The following is a 21,855-nucleotide window of genomic DNA, read 5'->3' on the forward strand; positions in this document are numbered from 1 at the left end:
GAGAAAAATCTTCTTCAGCGGAAGGGAAAGGTTTTGAACACCACTCGCAAATATAGGCAATAGTACGTTTTTGAATAGGTGAACTAGCAGCTCAATCCAGCCCAACTCTCTTTTCCACTTTCCTGAACCTGCCATGCAGTTTTCTGCTTTTTGACACTGAATTGAATATATGGCATATACAAGCTATGGCTATACGTGGCTGTTCATGCATAAGTTTAACCTTTATAACAATTGGAAGCCTTTCTTCTTTGTTTCTTCCAAGATTTTGTAGGTCATTTTTTTTCCTAAGACAATGCACAAGTCTGAAGGACAGCTAACATTTCTTGGAGTTCTTGTTTTGTTAGAAGTAATTGCTTCTAGCTTAAATCTACAGATATGTACTGCTGTATAAAAGCTTTTGTTAGCCTATTATCTCTAGGTAAAAATGTGACAGCAGAGATCCATAAGTGGGGTCTCCTACAAGAAGCAGCCAAAGTGTTCTCTTATTAGAGAAACAAATAGTTATCTCCTAGCAACTAGATAATATTCACTTTCCAAAGTGAATTTTAAGGAAATTGTCCTTGAATATCCATATCTGCTTAAGAAAAAGAAGTAGGTAGAGACTGAACAGGTTTTGTACAGTAGAATAAAAGAAAGGCATAAGAAAGGCTCAGTGACTGAGGACAATTTCCTCTAATTATCTTTTTCAGCTTTTTTTTTTTTTTAATGCTGATACTTTGTGATTCATGTATCAGAACCAATTTAATTAGAAATGTGAGTTTGTTGAAATAAACTTCCCTCTTTGATCTGAAACTATATGAAAACCCCAAATGCTATATTATTTTACTATCCAAGTCAAATCCTACATTCAGAACAATGTCACCTCTCTGTCCTGAAGTACAGCAGTATCTTAAGACCCTGGTCTAGACCACGGTTGTTTCTCAATGCTCATACACCACATGCTGGGGTATGGCACAGATCCATAACAGTCGTAAGAGGATTAAGTCAGCTTAATATAGAACACATATTTTTAGCTTGCAGGAGACAACGACAGCAGCTATAGCAAAAAATAGAAAGGGGACTTGCACAAATGAAGCAGAAGTGCTTGAATATTGATTTTGGACTGTACTACCAGCTGGTACCCCTAAGACTGGGTGAAGGGAGCATGAGAAAATGCACAACGAGGAGCATGACACTGGAATCCCAAAACTCTGAGAACATCACCTTGTTGCATGGTCAGCAAAACAACTCCTTGAGCTAGGCTGCCATATCGAATGCTACTGAGAAACAATATTATGTTCCTGACACCACACTGAGAAATGAGCTGAAAGAAATGATAACTGCAAGGCATGAAACATGTAACTGCAAGGAAATGAAAGCCCACCCCACCCCAAACCCAGGAGTCAGCTCAGCAGAGAGTAGATAGCAACCCTCTTCTTCCAGGTAAACAGCTGCTGCACATTTTCCCGTGATTTAAAAGCATGGCTATTAACTAAATGCAATTTGGCAGAGGCATCCACTGAGGCTCCCACAGGTTTGCACATGCAGAGGTCTTCAAATCATTTGTATTCCATTAGATGGCTTTTACACTGGTGTTGGCATTCACAGAGAGTTACAGTCACAGCCACCCTCTTCTGTGCAGGACAAATAGTATGTGAAAGATCAGTAGTAGGTTTTCAGCATGAATAGCAGCAAGGCCATAGTACCCTATGGTGGTAAGAGTAAGTCTCTCCAAAAGCTCAGAGTTGGGCAAGAAGTTGGTGCCCTCAGGTTAGATCCAAATGTATAGACATTTACAAAAGGGATGTGTTGAAATAAACATGCATTTTAGCAGGCCCTTCACATTCAACCACTGATGGAGAAAGGTTTCTCAGCCTGAAAGATTCACCCTAATGACAGTCTATAATTAACAGAGCAGATATCAAGATAAACAGATCATCATCCTCTCTTTCACATCATCTGAATGTGCAAAAGCTATGCCCCTGCCACAAAAATGTCTCAACAAAAAATTACTCTCTCTTTATTGAGAAATTACTTACAGGCAATGAAAGTTTTTATGTCACTTAACTCCATATAGATGAACTGCCTACAGATGAGCTAGTTAATGGTCAGTTAGTGGTTTGAGATGGAATAGTACCTACGGTGCATGACAGAGGTTGCTAATCTGTTACCTACATGAAGAGTGGATTCATGAACCAGATGTTCAGGAAACACCATTTGCACTATAAATTCTTAAACAAGAATTTGTAAAGTAGCCCTCTTTACACAGCTTCTTATTGCTCCCTATTTAAGAGTTACTTTCATTTCTGCTTTATGAAAGCATAAATTTCATTTATGAAAGAAAAATATATATATTTTTCTTTTGCTGACTTTGTGATCCTGTAGGGTATAATCAATCAGAGAAGAATCAGGTTTATATTGTGCACATTGTCCTGTAAGTTGGTGGTGTGACATAAAAGATACTTTAATAAGATTTTTAAAAGCTAAAGTAGACACTAACTGTTGCAAAACTACTGCTAATACAAAGAATGGTTAGCATTTTTTGTATTAGCAGACTTCAGTCTTTGGTTTAGTCACTTAAATGATGTGTTATTTATTTGATGAACGTGAATGTTCTGGCAAACATCTACTATGCCTCAGATATTTCCTTTCTTCAGGAAAAAAAGGATTCATATCTGACCACCTACCCTCAGGATATGAGGTGAGGGGGTAGGAAAAAGGAGGACTAGCATACAGTGGACAGCCTTGGAGACAATCCAGAAGTGTAGCTAGAAGTGAAGCCAATTATTATTCAGTATCAAACATGAAAAATTTTGTAGTAGCTAAAGAGAAGACATTGTTATTATATACCTTATTTAGTGATTTCTTCATGTCTTTCTTACAAGGCTACTATATAATGATGGTAAATACTAAAAGAAAATCAAATGAGAGTAAGAATAAAAAGAGAAATAAGGATTAAAAAGCAAGGTTTAAAATTAAGATATTAACCAACTTTGTATGAAAATGAAATTTCTTTGAACATAATTGTGAAATGTACATTTCAAAATTCAGTGCAAAATAAGGGTTTTTTTTTTTTCATTTTTGTTTTTTTCCTCCATATGAAGGAGACAGCAGAAAGAGCTTAATGAAACAGAAGTAGACAGGTAGCCTGAAAAGCAACTTTAGTTACTAGCATGTGCTTGAATGCATGCAGGTTTTTGGAGAAGATCAATAATGAGCATGGACTGAGCATTACTGCTGTATACAATATATGGATTTTCAGTACTTTCTAAAGGATGGCATTTTGTATTTTTCTTAACCTGAATTTTTAGTGTCAGGGCATTGAGAATACATGCAGCACTAATAGCACAGTGCTATCAGTCTCAGCTGTCATTGCTAAGAAGACTGCCAGCTTTATGAGATTCTCCTTTACTACTCTCTCTCTCCCCCCTTCACAAAGTGAAAAATCTTGAAATTATGTTATGTCATAAGTTAATTATACCAATTAACATGAGGATACATTTGACCCTGATGTCACTATGCTCCAGTCTCTGACAGAAACTAGCCTTCGTTCCAATAATACGCTGTAAAATGCATCCTTAGAAAACTTCATCACAAATAGCCTTTTTTTCTAAGTGACTAGTGCTATATTTCCATATGTATGTATATACACGTGCATAAATATTCATGCATCTGTCTGTTGTATATGCATACTAAGCAAAGATAAAATGTCCATTTATAGAAGGTTTTAAGTTTTCACATTCTTTAACTTGTTGGTTTCAGTTACACTGCAACAATTGCATGATAATATTCAGAACTGACCGATCCTATGAATGAGTCAGCAGCAATGCTTTGTACACCCACCCAGAGAGATGATCCAATCCCACTAGCATACTGCAGCTGAAATCCTGGCTCCTTATTTTCACAGAAGACAAAGAAATCAAGAAAATCTTTTTTTGGTAGGTATAATCAAAATCTGTGCTACATGTTATTTTGTAGTACTGATGGATCCTGCCTAAAATGCTGGGTTTAGTGAAATCAGTAAGATAGTAACGTAAATAAAAAATTAGATTCTTGATAGAGAACTATATTCTAAGCCAGATCCCCTAAAAATAATTCTCTGCTCTTCTGGTAGAAGAAAAGAAAAAAAAAGTGATTCCTCAAAAATCTTATTAATAGATGGATTATCACACTACTTTTAACAAAACTACAGTTTTGAAAGCTGTTATATTTTTCAGAGGTTGCCAATACAAATTTCTTCTTGGCAACATTCAGCTATCTTAACTGATATCACCATTACCCTCAATTGCTTGCATCAACTGTCAATTCTTTGTTCCATAACAAACAATCCAAACAATCTTTGTTTCATAGATATATCACCAAACAAGGTGTTTCCTACTGGAAAGTGTTGTCTGTGAGCTGGATATTTAAATTTCAATGGTTTTATTTGGCTTCCAGGAACCTGGAATGATAAACTGCCCATTTCAATGAACATCACATGATGATCTAGTACATGAAATAAAGGAATTCTTTCTGATGAGGTCATATGGCATCAAAGCAATCATTAGTAACTTCCAATATTTCATTATATTAATATAGAATTATAGAGATATAAGTACAAGGGATTCCCACGTTCTGCTGGGATAAAACGCTTCCTTTCCTGGTTCAGAAAACAATTTCCATTAGAGCTCTAATGCTGGACACCAGGTGGATGTTTTGAGCTGCATACCACAAGCTGCACTGGCATACATGGAGGCTTCACATTTGTTAAAACAAAAGCTATTCTGTGATATATATTTTATACTTCAAATGCATGTTGCTTCTTTGTTCATAGCAAGGACAATAACTCTATTGTTTCACTATCACTTTACCGGAGTCCCATAGCAAATATCTTCAAATGCTTCCTATATATTAAGTCATATTTCATGGGTAGCATAAGATAATTTCTCTGAGAAAAGTCAAGGGAAAATCACTGACTAAATTGAATCACAATGGGTTAAGACAGAAAGATATCTAAGTCCAGAAAGCCAGTGGAACTAAATGAATCTGGCTTCATTATAACCTTGATATTTATACCTCTGCACTAAGAAGGTCTAGAGGACACAGCAATGTAACACCAATATTTTCTTCTGTATGCAATGGATATTACTATGCACAAGTGGAGGCAGAGTTAAGGCTATACTGACATCTAGAACCAACATTTCTCTCACTGTTGATCACTTGAGTCTAAGACAACAGTATTACTTTAAAATACTTCAGAGTTTATATTGTGCATATGTATTGTGTAATGCACGCATTTATATAGCACATAAAAACTTATACTTTGAGATAAATTATTTATGAGAGCATTTGGGGCTCAGTCTTTCCTTGATGAGGCTGACACAAAGATATTTCATGATGACATCTGGATCCTTTGTTCACAGATTTAATTTACCTATTTAGCAGTGAAACAAATTCTGAAACATTTTGGTAGTATTTTCCAAGTACCTTCTTAAAAATCTGCTGAGAAGTTTCTTCCCTGAAGCAAGTAGCTTGTTTGCTCAAGAGGGTAATGAAACTAGTAGCTGTAGGACAAAGGAATGTAGTCCTACCGGCAAAAAAAGATCCAGTTTCAATAACTGAAAAACAGATACTGCTATAAGATGTCCTCATCCACAAAGTAGAGAAGTAGGAGAGGTGTGCCTCTGCCACTCCCCCCCCCATTAAAATGTAAATTAACACTGCATAGTAATTACGTTTGAAGCCTGCAATGAGATAGTTTGGATTTAAACAAGATTGTAAGACTACAAATAATCTTTACAACAATATTAATGGAACAGAAGTGAAGAGCTACAAGTCAGCTATAGAAATCACTATACCCACACTCTCCAAGAACGACAAAATTAGCTACAGTGAGGAGCCTGCAAGACAGGAACCTTGATTATCCAAGCACACACTGGCCATCTGATCTTGGACGTTGGCAATAAGAAAGGTAATCATTTGGCTAATTATATTATCGGTTACCCAGCACTCCCATATGTTCTATTAAACAAACCTCTGGCATTATGAACAGCCCATAGGCTGATCTGTCAGAACTGAAATGGAGATACCTGGACTCCTAAAATGGGTGACAAAGCTTAATTAAAGTTAATGGCAAAACATGTTCTCAAATATCATCTGGCCTTTAACAGCTTAAGCTCTGAAAGATACAAAGAAATTTCAAACTAACTCAGGCAATCCAGGGATGTGGCATCTTTGTCAATTCAGCACTGGACCTAACTTTAAGTAAGTAAATTGGATGACATAAAATCCCCTTTGATGCTTCCAACAAAGAGTTATGAAATAAAAGAGTTCCCTGTTATCAAGCCTTTTACAGAAAAATGAAAATTTAGGCACTTAGTGTCATGCCTGCTGTCTCAGATACCAAGTTAGTTAGCTAAGTATCTCAGATACACAGTGTTTAAGTAAAATTTTCAACAGGATGGGTTGCAAAAGATACCTTCACTTAATTGTGCTTGGTGTTCATGGTAATTTTTTATTTAACTGAGCAGGGAAGAAATTACTTCATTGAAAGTATGCATATTTCACTGTGTGTTTTCCTTACAGAGACACCGTTTATGCATTCCAGTGAACAGACCAACCCAGTAGGGATTTAGTTTAGAACTCAACAACCAATTTCTTTCTACCTACCATCTCCATGTGAGGAAAATGGTATATTTGTGGCCTTTATGTGCATCCAGACCACAAAAAAACATACCTGATTTGGCAACTTTACACAAGCTTCACTTAGAAATTTTTCACCTGGATTAAAATGTTTATCTGTCCCTTCCCTCCACCTTTGGAAACAGTGAATGAGTTAAAATAGCATATTCAATTTAATTTAGTCAGTCTCTAAATTCTGGATCAATATTACCTTGTTTCTATAGACAACACAGCCTCTTCATCCCCCCAAAACACTGGATCAGCAGACACGGAGGTTCTTCTCCAGAACCTCCATCAAGAGAAAAAAGTTTATTCTAGGATATGACTTTTTTATTACATTGTTTAGAGTCCAAAAGATTCTGCAAAAAACAGATAACCCTCTTGCTGTATAAATCCAGTCTCTTCAAAACACTATCACTGCAATCAACTAATCTTCTCTGTAATTGCTTAAAAAATAAAAATCAATGAAATTCCAGAAGCAATTAGATTACTGAACTGGTGCCTAGAAAGACATTTTGATACCATTGCCAGTAAGTATAATGTATGAATAAAAGAAATACTCTCCTGTAGATAATCAGAAAACATCCTTCAAATGGGCCAGGATTTATTGTAGAGGAGTGCAATTCTTACTGAAATAGGAGGTGTAGCACATTTAATCATGATGAAAGGATTTGGCAATTATTATACACTTGAAAAAAAAAAAACAGGACATATTTTGTGTTGGTTAGATGTAGGTAGGAACTATATATAAAAATTATAATAGACCAGCTTGGAAGCTTTACACATTAAGAATATTTACAGGCCTCCCTTTCACATGCTTACAGAGCATTTTGGCAATCTGAAGTATTTTGATATCTTAATCTCATGGTGTTCAAATTGCTTCATCAGATGAGGTGCAGCTGCAAATTTAGAAGGGTCTACCACTGTAACAACCATTATGGAGTCTAGCCATATGCTCACATGCCAAATTGGTAGTCAAACATTCTCTGCTTGCTGGATGCGACAGTTATTACTTGATCCAAATGATCTTTAATTGTCATGTCACACTGCATTTATCATGCAAAACTTGGTACAGTGCTCTAACTGTCCCTTGTGTTTGGCATAAAGCATTGTCATTAAAGTCTGTTAACTGTTCAGATGTGGCATCAGGTGTCATTTTTATTTTCTCTCAAACAGTTGGTGATCCTGGACACCAAAACTAGCAGCATGCCCTGCCACTAGGACCATTTAGCATCAGCTGCCATTCCAGCCTTGGAATCAAGTTGTCATTATCTGACATCTAGAAAGAACAGCTAAATGGCTCTAATACTTTGTTACAATACATATTTACAAGCATGTTACAAAGTCTTATTTTCTTAAAACCCATCTTTTTTCTTTTTCTTTTTTTTTTTTTTTAAATATAAATCATGAACAACTCTTTGAAAATGGACTAGCCAAACTAAGAGTTTTTCCTCTTAGTACAAGGCTGAAATTAATAACATCACACAGCTCATAGAGGTTGTATTACTTAACATTTGCGGTATTTTGCTGTATCACTTAAACCAAACATTCTGCCTTCCTCTACAACTCTACTTGCCTCCTTCATTCCTAACACTTTGTCATAGCAATTAAGTACTTTGTTACTTCAAAATTCTAGTACTCTACACACTTCAGAAGGTTGCAGACCAAATATAAGGACGAGCTTTCCTTAGAAAGATAATATTTGGATTAGTATTTCAAACTGAGTTTCTAATGCTTCATTATTAATATTTCAGATAAGGGTGTCTAAAACAGCACAAAGTCAGAAGGTCCAGGAGTCAAGTACTGCTGCTTCCTAGATTAAGAAAACAGACTCTGAATATAGCACTTGCATTTCATTTAGTGCCTCCTGCCATGCCAATAGCCCTGTGTTGGAAATAACTATTTTAAGGAGGAAAGTTACAAAAATACTCACTGTCATGTTTTTGAGAGCCCCTGTTAGTACTTCACAGATTTTTATTTTTTTTTCCTTTCAAAACAATGCTTTTCATTACAAATTACTAAACTCCCTGTAAGAGGTACAGGCTTACATGAACACTAAATAAGGATCCAATTGTTTCTGTGGCACGTTGCTGAGTGAATGGCAAGTGCCTTCAACACTTTAGGTTTAGCGCTATTTTGTTTTGACCGCTAAGGTGCCAGTTGTACCTCCTTGTCTTCCTCCTTTCCCCTTCCGTTGATATCTTTTTCAGGACAGCCTTTTCAGGCAGAGCCATAGCAGTCCTTTGGGCAAAGAAAATGAGAGTAAAGTCTCATGAGCTAAGCAAGACCAAAGGTGTCCCTTACCTTGAATAAGCTGCAACATCAGTTGCCTGCTGCTGCTAGCTTTCTCTCAGATCCAAGGCTTAAAAATCAATAGCAGCTGTTGAACAACTGGAGTAATAAAACTAGACAGTGTTAAGGACCACATGATGCATTGACTGAATCACTGTATTGCAAGTCGAGGTAACAGTGAAACACCCATGGTCACCATGAAACAGGGGGGATGTTAAATGAATTAAGGCATTTTCTCCTAAGTAGCATAATAGAATCTGATTTAACAGTTATGTCAATTTTTCAGAGACATGCTACAACACCCTAAAGAAAAGAGACTAAAGGAATGATGACTGCTTGGACTTAGGGCTGCTTAAGTGATATCTTCAAAAAAAACAAAACGAATAAACAAAAAACATAAAAGACCAACCCACCACCACCACCTCCCTCAAACCATATCCAAAAACAAGAGGAAAAAACTTAAATGAACAAAGTTCTGTAACTGCCATCTAACTTGACTAGGTTAGTGCTTTTTTCCTGAAGACACTGAATAAATGCCTGAGTGAGCAAGTGTTAGAGAAGTGACAGTGCATTTTCAAATACTCAGCTTAAATAAAAAAGGTAGTTTATCACATTAATCAATTTCCTTTTCAAGATCTTGATATAACCTGTGGTCTCAGGGAGTAGACTAAACAGCTGTTATACAAACAGCACAATTATCTGAATATCTTTGCAACAGAGAAGAAATACCTCCATCAACAGTGATGAGCAAGCACTTTAGACCACTTGGGATTCCAGAGAAATAATTCTAGCAAGCAAGAACTGCAAATTGGGAATATTACTTACCTCTTTTGAGTTTTGCAGTAAAATCTTGCTGATTAGCCAGGTCATGCCTTTCTTTAAATATGGACATTTACATAAAAGGACCAGCAGAAACATGCAGTTTTGTTGCAGTGTCTTCAGGGCACTTTGGTATGCTGATTTTTTTTCCTCTAAAAATTTAAGGCCTGCAATGCAGAAGTAACTAAATGTTGCTTACATGAACTAGTGCAAAGTGATTCAAAATGACACAGAAAGGACAGTATCAGAGAAATGAGGCAATTAAAAACAAATGAGAAACCCTGAAGTCTCTACTAGGAGTAAAAATTGGCTTTTTTTTTTTTTTTTAAACTATCAGGTGTTGACACTATGGAAAAAGTCAAAAATGATGACTTGGACTTAACAGGGAGCTTAGGCTTACCTGAAAACCATTTGCTGACAGCTTAGCAAACATAACCCCCACAGAGCAGATATTCTCACAGAAGCTCATGTATTTTGTATTGATAGCAAACAACCTAATGTTCCACTCACCCACCCACACGCAGCTTTACCTTTAGGCAGTTAAAATAATAAGAACCACAAGCTGTAAATTAGTCTTTCACAGCTACCTATAGAAGTCTATTCTCTCTATCCACCCAGCTGTTTAAAGTTTGAAGGCACCTGTAATGCTGTCAGAGATGCTCTGAAGATCACTAGAGGGAAAGCCATATCTACCTCTCCAGCTGCTTTGGGCAGGCATTTAATGCAGCTGTTCTTTCAGCAATGGTGACTTAAAGAGATTTTTGGATATTTGTACCTTTATTTGTGCTAGAGAATCCTGAGTAAACAAGCACTATTCATCTGCATAATCACCATAACTCCAGCTCAATCACACAGGCAGTTATTCTGCTGCATTTGCACAACTCAATTACACATGCACAGTAAAAACAAAATGCATCGGAGGTGCTGTTTTTGATTAAGAGTGGTTAACCACCACAGAGCTGACTGGGAGAAGGAGCACACGGACATATTATTGGGGGTGAGGGGGGAACAAAACAAAACAACAACAACAAACCCCACTCAAATACAAGATAGCCCAGAGTTAACGTTTGAAAATGAACCCTTTCATTTCAGATCTGTGTCTACACATCTGGAAGTTCATATTTCATACTTTGAGGAACTGTTGACAGACAAAATTAGTCTTTGAACTTCCTACCTGACACTTTCCTTCTCTTTCCCCCAACCTCAAGAACTAGCTTGGAATTTAAATTATAAACTGTTTAGACATACCACACACACACCCCCCTTCCCTCTCTTCAGAAAAGCCCTAGCTACATTAAGTACAATAATTTCATCACACTTAATAGATTAGCTCCTTGCTATGTTATCTGACAATTTACAGCAACCCCTATTCAAAAAACACCTTTTAAATAACTCACCAATTCACCCTTTCCTCTGCATTTGGAACTGGTGAGATTAATTATAATTAATTAATTATAATTAATTATTCATTAGAATCAGATGCTTAAATTTCCAATTTGTGCTGGTTTCTATGATTGCATCTATGTAAGTATGAGCAAAGTAATTTGGAAAGAGAATTTAGTCTTGGTTAATGACTTAGAGCATATCTCGTGAAATGTTCCTGAATATCATGAGACCTAGCAAGCTCTCAGAATTCTCAGAGCCTGTAGGAACTCAGGGGGATCTCATCGATGTATATAAATACCTGATGATGGAGAGGTAAAGAAGACAGAGCTAGGCTCTTTTCAGTGGTGCCCAATAAGAGGAAAAGAAACAATGCACACAAACTGAACTAGACATGGTCCTAGGCAAGCTTCTCCATCTGACGCCGCTTTGAGCAGAACACTGAATGAGATGATCTCCAGAGGTTCTGCTCAACCTCACTTGTTCTGTGATAACTATATCACGTGGCATAGTAATTTTGAAAAAAAAAAAAAATCTGCAAAAATATAATAGAAGTGAAACATTCCGAATATAATAGATCTCTATAACAGTCAGGAAAAAAAAAAAAAAGGTTTCTGCATACAGAGAACAGCTCTTTCAAGTATTTTTGTACCTTTTAAGATGTAGAAGTCAAACAAGCATGATTTTAAAGTAAATGACAGGAAAATGTCTATTTTTAAGCTTGTAAGAGAATATTAAATTAGCAGTCATATAATGAAACAAAGCTGTTCAGCTAATAATCTTCTCTCCTGAGTCTTGCCAACCAAGTACATTCTTTCATTAAATTCAACTCTGCAAGGATTATTCAATGCAAAAATGCATTTGAACTTGCTATTTAAATATTTCCAAATATTCCTCTGAAGGGTTCTCTTAAGGCATTTCTGTGGTTGGGTTCCATTATCTCTATTGTGTCATAACCCAATTTTATTAATTGCAGAGTTTGAAATAGAAACTAGTTCCATGTTTAACCAGAGAAGCAGGAAAGACTTTAAGAAATTATACATTCCCCATTGCAACTGGCTTACATGGTTACATGACACAATTTAAGTTATTCTATTTCTTACTTGATGATGTGTGTTAAAAAAAAAAAAAAAAGGTAGAATAAACATGGGACAATTCCCACCCCTCAAAAACCTGTCTTCTCATGACCAGTGAGGCTACGTAGGATATAGGGGATGCAGAGGAAGCCAGAGAAATCTTTTCCTGGGAAAAAAAGGTAAGACAATAAATGCAGCTGACAGCTATATCACTATAACAGAGTTGACTGTCTTTCCCATATAAATACTACCTTTCTTGTATTAGAAACTGGTTAGGAAGCATCCCTGTTATCCATTTCCCACCTGGGAACCACTGCCAGTGCTTGTCCTTCTTTGGTTTGTGTTACTACAGTTTAATGAGTCTTAATGTGGCAGAAGAACTTAGGCTGATGAATTTCTTTCTGGGGGTCATCTAGTTCAACCCTCCTGTGGCAGTTGTGCATGCTGCAGAGGTTATCTGCCCTGCTTATTTATTTTTAATCTAAAAGTTACGTCTTTTAGGAAATCTGTAAATGTCACAGCCTATATTATTACCACTGTAAGATATTAGTCTCTGAAAAAAACAATTAGCTTACTTCAGGAGAGTTATTCATAGTGTCCAAGTTTCTAAGTATCCTGGCTAGTTAACTTTTCTCATTGAAGATCCAGTGTCTGAACATTTGAAAATAGACTCTAAAATAGAGGAAAAAAAGGATGAAACTACCTCCTTGTACACTGACAAGCTTTTATGTGTTTGGATGTTAGAGAATAAATGACTTATTCCTGTCCCTATTGAAGTTACTGGCAAATTTCCTGTTATCTTTCCTGAAGGGAGGAACAGTCTCTGTGGGTCTCTGAGGATGAGAGTTGAACATTACAATAAAGGAATGTGGGTTGTCGTGGAAAAAGACCAAAAGGGCTGAATCAAGAACACACAGTGAGATCCTTTGGTGCTAGTTTCTCTGCAAAAAGATGTATTGTGCACCATTGCTTTTCTGTTGAAATCTCTCCAGTTCAAAGCCTGACCACCATAATGGGAACTTACAGGCAGATAACTGAAGATTCAAATATTTTCATGGGGTGCCTGATGACTGTCTGCTTTTCCTTCCAAAAGAAATTGGTTTAATTCAAATAATTAATACTTTTATATGAGAATGAGATGTTCTAAAACTGATATCCTAGTACATTCACTCTTCCCAAAAAGCCACGTTGCTGTGACGTTGTCCACTACCCTCCCACAACCACCCCTCAAAACACTGCTGTGCATGGTGAGTAAGCAGATAGGGCTTTAACTCCTTGTAATCCTGCTTTTATAACTGTTTCAACCGGTGATGAGGAAGTATACCTTAGTTCTTGGAAATGCTGTGAAGCATTTCTAAGTTGCACTGATATTCCTGATGTTTGTTTCTATCCAGAAAAGTAAAACGCTTCATTCTAGTGCCACAAGCCCAACCTTCTGACATATTGCAGAACCTGATGCAATGAGAGTGTCATAAACCTCTGTAAGCCACTGACAAGAGAAGTAGATGCTTGTACACTGGTGTTTTTTTTCTGCTTTTGGATAACAACCTTTTACATTGAAATGCTGACTTTTACTTAGGCTGCATGTACTGGCTTCTGATAGTACCCCGGTAAATACTTATACTCACTGTTTAAAGGAGGGTATAAACTCAAAATGCATTAACTGGAAACATTTCTATTTGCTTGTTTGATTTGCGAGAAAAGCATATAATTTCAAGTAGTTACTTTCTCTGAAGATAATTTAAGGTTATTTTAAAATTTAAATGACTAAAGGATAAACAAAAGCCAGACTGTGCTATTTCTTTCTTTCCTTTCTTTTCTATTTTTTTTTCTTTTCTCTTATGTACACTTAAATATGAAGGGCCAATCTAAATATTTTAAAATTACACATGGGTAGCAGGTTCTTTTGTGTGTTATATATCTCATTAGAAACTCCATTTACTTATGGACTCTCACCCTGCCTGTCAAAAGCATTATTTTGTGGAGGTTTTATTCTTGAAAGATTTTTAGAGAGCATTTCATGGGGGAAAAAATAGGATGAGCACACCCCCTATTATGAAAGGAGAACCCCATATAAAATCTGTGCTGTCTGCCCTATGGACAACCAGGGGGCTGTAAATGAACAATAGAAGGGTGACTTAGACCCTGTCAGGACAGGACTCCAGCTGATTCCCATTATGACTGTAAAAGATAAAAGTTTCTTCATCACTCACCATGATGAAGAAGCACTTCAACTTTTCCTCAGTCACCTTTCTACTGGAGTGCAACAGGCAACTGTGCCAGTAAGGTTGAATGTAACTAGTGCAGGAAAAAAAAAACAAAACTGTTTTGGAGCTTAAATAAAAATATTTGCACCTACCAGCATTTAGAAGATATCTTTACTGAGAAAATGCTTAGTAGCAATTCAGATATTAACGCAATAGAAATAAACAGGTCCATTTGTTTCACCATGGCATTCAGTAATTAGCTTTTAAATCTTTCAAGGCAAAAATTTTCCTCATTGTAATGCAATTACTGTAGTTGCTACATTACCCTCATTATAATGGAATTTCATTTACAATTCATATCATCAGTTGCAGAAGAGGTTTTACCACTTAAAGGTCAGTTACCTCCAAATTTTCCTGTTCCATATAAAAATTAATTAGAAAGAAATAATTTGAGGTCTGTTACAATTTCAGCTGTTAAAATATCTTAAGGGTACATGAAACTTACTTAATGAATTAATTATTATTTTCTTTGGGTAGATGTCCACGACATGACTTAAAAGAGAGTTGATTTATCAGAAAAATAGGTTGTTTAGTGCAGAGTTTATATTTGGCATGTTTGTATGCACTAGTTTATAACTGGTGGAGGATAGTGAGAGGCCACTATTCTTACAGGCATATTTATAAAATTAATATTACTTAATATTAGATAGATAGTTATTGCAGCTGTGAAAACTGAATGTGAAGAAGCTTTTTCTTTCCCCCTCAGTTACCTTATATTACATTTTCTTAGTCCTGAAATTAGAGAATCAAAGCTAAAATTTAAGACAAGCTTCCAGCACTGAATGATAAAATGTCAATTTTTCAAAAAGCATTTTCCTTATGCTAAATTGTCCTATGTATTTTTTCTTCTTGCTCAGCTACTGGATTACATACTAGAGTGGCATTTACATCACAGTTTCTGGAGAGTTCAGGACAGATCTTCAAAAGGAGGGGTATAATAATGCAGGAATAAATAAATGTACATGCATATCAGATGTCATGAAATGAATAGTCCACAAATAGTCCTCCAAGGCACAAAGAGAAATATCTGAGTTCTTGTTCCTTGACAACAGTAGCTCCTGATCCCTAAAAAGAGAACAGGGATTTCTTTAGTGATTCAAAACATCTAAGAGATGAACTGAGCAATTCCAGCCACGAGTTACAAGTATTTACAGTTTGCATTTGATTTTGTATACTGTTAATGATTGTCACTAATGTTTTTTGACTGTGAAATGACAATGTAGAGGAGCTGTACATTTAAGAGAAAGTAGGACCAGGTACATGCTGAAGAAATTAATAATAAACATTTAAAACATTTAGAGTTCTAAATTAAATGCTTTATTAAAATGAAGCCAGTTTCTGTCAGACTCTCAGGCTGCAAGTAACTGCTGAATACCATAAAGACTAAATAAACATACGGTGATAGACACATGGGAAATGCAGATATAAAAGATAAAACAAAGATGTAGTCTTGGTACTTGTTATACACTGTCTGAAAATATCTGATCCTTAATCCTTAGTAATCAATTTTGCAGATCTACATATAAAGCAGTTTGGGGATATTACTTGTATTTCACTAATCACAGCTGGTAAACACACCAGACAGGTTAAGGCAAAGAAGATATTTCAGAGCCTGTCCTTGGAGCATGGCACCAAAACTTTGCATGTAGACATACATGTGGGAAAATATGAGTGCCCTTTTCTTGCTAGATTTCTACTTCATTGTGCTTTTTTATTACTAATGGCTTCATGAAGGATTGGGATCTCTGGGGAATGAACATAGCATTTCCTAAGTTTCTGTCCCAATCATACAACTCCCAAAGCTACACAAGAATTAGGAATGGACATAAACTCTCAAAATTGGCAGGCATAAGCTCTCCACTTTAAACTTTCTGCTCATGAGGAAGAGAGTAATCTGAGATTACAGATCTCTTATACACATCTAATGGGTCCTTTACCAAGGAAGGATATTGAAAATCTAGTTATACCCTCTGAGGACTGCTGAATTCTCACAGTTTGGGAAATAATTCTGCTTCAAATTCAGAATACCTGATGTCAGATATTACTATAATACTTAGTCCTACCAAGAAGTCCATTCAGTATGGCAGTTTCAGAGGTCCTCTTCATACGTGAAGTTCTTATATTTATTTTAAAACTTTGGATCATACCTCCAAGGATATATATACATACATTATATATATATATATATTTAATTATGCTGTGAATGGCGTGATAAGACATTCTTCCTTTTATCAACCTTAGTTTTATCTTTGGCAGATGTTCTGCCAGACTGAAGCTCATGAAGGCAACTCTCAGAATGGCAAAAGATTTAATTTGAGCTTTCATATTTTTTTCCTTTTTTTTTCCTAGATTCCTTGTATTTTGTAATTTATAAAATACAGCTTCATTCTGAGCAATTTCTCATCATACTTAAATGCGAAAGAATAGCTGAGAAATTAAAATTCCAAATAGTCCCTTACTCTGTATCTTGTAAAGCTATTAGAAATATAATTAATTTATATTAATTATATTATATATAATTATATAATATATATATTATATTATAATATATAATAATATTATATATTATAATTATATATATTTATATTATATAGAGTATATTATACCACCTTACTGCCTTGAGTGGCCTTTAGAAAGTATTCTAAATGGTTGTTGAGTGAAAGATCCAAGAAATTGATCATTGTATCTTAAAAACATAGTATGTTATTACATATTCATATTGTATGCAAAAAGATAGATATATATTTGTTACACATCTGAAGGTATGGAATATGTTAAGGTGCTTCCAGTTTAATTTTGCATAATTTTAACAACTGTAATGAACTAGTAAATATTAACCATCTAGCATAAGACTGTCTGTCCTGGTTCCAGTTAGGACAGAGTTAAGTAGCTCATAGTAGCTGGTAGGGTGCTATGTTTTGGATTAGGATGAGAAGAGCGCTGATAACATGCTGATGTTTTAATTGTTGCAGAGCAGTGTTTACACCAGGCCAAGGACTTTTCGGCTTCTTGCTCTGTCCTGCCAGCGAGCAGGCTGGGGGTGCAGCAGGAGCTGGGAGGGGACAGACCCAGGACAGCTGACCCAAACTGGCCAAAGGGGTATTCCATACCATCTGACGTCATGCTAAACAATATATAGGGGTGGCTGGCCGGGGTGGGGGGGCCGGCTGCTCGGGAATAGGCTGGGCATCGGTCAGCGGGTGGTGAGCAATTGCATTGTGCATCACTTGTTTTCTTACACATTATTATTGTTAATACTATTACCATTATCACTATTATTATTATTATTGTTATTATTATTTTCCTGTCTTAATAAACTGTCTTTATCTCAACTCACAGGCTTCACTTTCCCGTTTCTCTCCCCCCATCCCAGAGAGGGAGGGGGGAGGGTGAGCGAACGGCTGTGTGGTGTTTAGCTGCCAGCCGGGTTAAACCACAACAGTCTTTTTGGCGCCCAACGTGGGGCCCGAAGGGTTGAGATATCGACAAATCTGACCAGAGTGTGTTAAACTAAAATTGGTATAAGTATTGGACCTGCTTAATAGTTGCTAGTCACGATGTTGATTGCCTTAATCTCCAGTCTGCTGTACCTGTATTCCAAATTGAGTTTTATAGTGCGTTACTTTCTGTATGTGCTCCCTGTTGCACTGTTTATCCTTTCCGGGCCCTGGTTTAAGATTGTTATGGTACTGTGCGGTGTAACAATGGCTTATGAAATGATGAAATATCTGGTCACGACTTTAACCTGGTATTTGTACTCAGCACTGACGTCGACTCTATACTTTGGAACCCATATCTCGGAAACTATTAGCAATTACACCTATTGCCTGTTTTCGTTAGGGAGCCAATCTGTGAAGGGGACAGGGGAAGACATGTTTCCCTACCTGTTCACTCTCCCTTTCTCCTTCACCACCACCCTCTTATCCCCCGAGTTAGTTACGGTGGTTCTCCGAGATGTTGAATATCCTTGGGATACTCAGACCAGCCTGCTCTTGTTGTTATGTCTCCTGAATGCGCTTCAGATTTTGTGGAGGGTTAAACAACTACTTAGGAATCTCATCCGGAGATCTGTCTTGAGGCGGGGTAGTTGCGAGTGGCAGGGAGTGTGGGAGGATATGGGCAGGTTTCTAGAGCAGTGGTCACCTCCAGTGTTTTGGACATTCACCCCTGAACAACTGCAAAATCCTAAAAAGCTGGCAGAATGCTTGAAAAAAAGGTGTCATGACTCTGGCAGTTCCAAAGTGACACAAATCACTGTAGCGTGCTGGGGTCTGGCTTGTGCCTATCGAGCTGCAATTGATGTTATTAGCAACCTAGCTCCAGCTCCTGCAGCCGCTCCTGCTCCTGCAGCCATTCCAGTTCCAGCTCCTGCAGCCGCTCCAGTTCCAGCTCCTGCAGCTACTCCAGCTGCAGCTCCTGCAGCCGCTCCAGTTCCAGCTCCTGCAGCTACTCCAGCTCCAGCTCCTGCAGCCGCTCCAGCTCCTGCAGCCGCTCCAGTTCCAGCTCCTGCAGCTACTCCAGCTCCAGCTCCTGCAGCCGTTCCAGTTCCAGCTCCTGCAGCCGCTCCAGCTCCTGCAGCCGCTCCAGCTCCAGCTCCTGCAGCTACTCCAGCTCCAGCTCCTGCAGCCGCTCCAGCTCCTGCAGCCGCTCCAGCTCCAGCTCCTGCAGCTACTCCAGCTCCAGCTCCTGCAGCCGCTCCAGCTCCTGCAGCTGCTCCAGCTCCAGCTCCTGCAGCCGCTCCAGCTCCTGCAGCTGCTCCAGCTCCAGCTCCTGCAGCCGTTCCGGCTCCTGCAGCCGCTCCAGCTCCAGCTCCTGCAGCCGCTCCAGCTCCAGCCCCTGCAGCCGCTCCAGCTCCTGCAGCTGCCCCAGCTCCTGCAGCTGCCCCAGCTCGTGCAGCTGCTCCCACTCCTGTGGCTGGGTCAGAGAAACGAGCTGTAGCAGTGCAAGTTGACCCCGCAGAGTGTATTCCAAGCCCTGTGGCAGACCCTGTGTCTGGGTCAGAGAAACGAGCTGTAGCAGTGCAAGTTGACCCCGCAGAGGGTATTCCAACCCCTGTGGCAGACCCTGTGGCTGGGTCAGAGAAACGAGCTGTAGCAGTGCAAGTTGCCCCTGTAGACAAGGTGAAAAAATGGTATAGAGGCTCAGGTCGTTTAAAACGCAGACAGTCTTCTGCTAAGTCTGGGCGAAGTGAAGACGAGGCTGGGCCATCAAAGGTGCAGGAGACTGAAGATGAGGATGAGGATGGCGAAAAATCAACAGTAACTACCCGGACTCCATACCAGCCATCAAAGGTGCAGGAGACTGAAGATGAGGATGAGGATGTCGGAAAATCAACAGTAATTACCCGGACTCTATACCAGCGTGAGCTACGAGATGTGCGAAAAGATTTTGGTCGCTGTATAGGCGAGCAGCTTGTCACCTGGCTGCTCCGGTGCTGGGACACGGGAGCCAATTATGTGGAATTGGAGGGCAAGGAAGCCAGGCGGCTGGGATCCCTTGCTAGGGACGCATGCATTGACAAAGCAATTGGAGATGGAGCACAATCTCGCAGCCTCTGGAGGCGTCTCCTGTCAGCTGTGAAGGAAAGGTATCTCTTCAAGGAAGAACTTGTATGTTTACCAAGCAAATGGACCACCATGGAGAAGGGAATTCAGTACCTGAGGGAATTGGCCGTACGGGAAGTAATTTATAAGGACCTAGATGACGCACAAACATCCACAGATCCAGATGCAGTCCAGTGTACACCACCCATGTGGCGGAAGTTTGTACGGAGTGCCCCATCATCATATGCCAACTCATTGGCAATACTAACCTGGAAAACGGAGGAGAATCCCACAGTGAATGAAGTGACTAAAATACTCCGGCAGTACGAAGGAAATCTCTCCTCTTCCCTAAAGGCCTGTGTCTCAGCTGTGGAGAAACTCTCTGAAGAGGTCCACCAACTTAAAGAGAATTTATCTTCCCCTCCACCTGAACGAACCAGTGTCCACCAGCTAAAAGAGAATGCTTTAGAGAAACTTTCTGAAAAGATCCACCAACTTGAAGAAAGATTATCTTCCCCTTCACCTGAACGAACCAGTGTCCACCAGCTAAAAGAGAATGCTTTGGAGAAACTTTCTGAAAAGATTCACCAACTTGAAGAAAGATTATCTTCCCCTTCACCTGAACGAACCAGTGTCCACCAGCTAAAAGAGAATGCTTTGGAGAAACTTTCTGAAAAGATCCACCAACTTGAAGAAAGATTATCTTCCCCTTCACCTGAACGAACTAGTGTTCACCAGCTAAAAGAGAATACCTTGGAGAAACTTTCTGAAGAGATCCACCAACTTAAAGAGAGTTTATTTTCCTCCCCACCTGTACAAACCAGTGTCTCAGCTATTAGGGGTAAACGTTCATCTATGCAAGGAAGACAATATGGTGGGCACACACACCGCGCCACCCTGTGGTTTTACCTACGTGACCATGGAGAGGACATGAGAAAATGGGATGGAAAATCTACTGCGACCCTAGAGGCACGGGTACGTGAATTGCAAAGGAAAACAATTGGGAAAAAGGAGTTCTCTGAAAGGTTTGCTGCTCCAACTTCCAGCAGGCAGTCCTTTAAACACAGAAATGAAGATTCTGACCAGGACTAGAGGGGCCCTGCCTCCAGCCAGGGGGAGGAAAGGGACAATCGAGTTTATTGGACTGTGTGGATTCGATGGCCTGGCACGTCAGACGCACAGAAGTATAAGGCTTTGGTAGACACCGGTGCACAATGTACTCTAATGCCATCAAGCTATAAAGGGCCAGAGCCCATCTGTATTTATGGTGTGACGGGGGGATCCCAGCAGTTAACTGTATTGGAGGCTGAAGTGAGTCTAACCGGTAATGAGTGGCAAAAGCACCGTATTGTGACTGGCCCAGATGCTCCGTGCATCCTTGGCATAGACTATCTTAGAAGAGGATATTTCAAGGACCCAAAAGGGTTCCGCTGGGCTTTTGGCATAGCTGCTTTGGAGACAGAGGACATTAAACAGTTGTCTACCTTGCCTGGTCTCTCAGAGGACCCTTCTGTTGTGGGGTTGCTGAGGGTTGAAGAACAGCAAGTGCCGATCGCTACCACAACTGTGCACCGGCGGCAATATCGCACCAACCGAGACTCCCTGAGTCCCATCCATAAGCTAATTCGTCAACTGGAGAGCCAAGGAGTGATCAGCAAGACTCATTCACCTTTTAATAGTCCCATATGGCCAGTGCGAAAGTCTAATGGTGAGTGGAGACTAACAGTGGACTATCGTGGCCTGAACGAAGTCACGCCACCACTGAGTGCTGCAGTGCCGGACATGCTAGAACTCCAGTATGAACTGGAATCAAAGGCAGCCAAGTGGTATGCCACA

The 21,855-nt window shown here is 38.8% G+C and overlaps 1 protein-coding gene across 1 annotated transcript in view; it reads right to left on the minus strand.

Annotated features, from left to right (window-relative positions):
* SGCZ (sarcoglycan zeta) overlaps positions 1 to 21,855 on the minus strand; it is a 481,028-nt gene that overhangs the window by 393,062 nt on the left and 66,111 nt on the right. Inside the window, exons 5-7 of the transcript XR_013950529.1 lie at positions 15,439 to 15,541; positions 14,423 to 14,507; positions 9,757 to 9,917 (exon numbers count right to left, since the gene is read on the minus strand). The gene's annotated coding sequence lies outside the window, so the exon portion shown is untranslated. The remainder of the gene's footprint in view (positions 1 to 9,756; positions 9,918 to 14,422; positions 14,508 to 15,438; positions 15,542 to 21,855) is intronic.

The sequence above is a fragment of the Anser brachyrhynchus genome (genome assembly GCF_964034855.1).
Source record: "Anser brachyrhynchus genome assembly, chromosome: 4".
In the NCBI taxonomy this organism is placed as follows: domain Eukaryota; kingdom Metazoa; phylum Chordata; class Aves; order Anseriformes; family Anatidae; genus Anser; species Anser brachyrhynchus.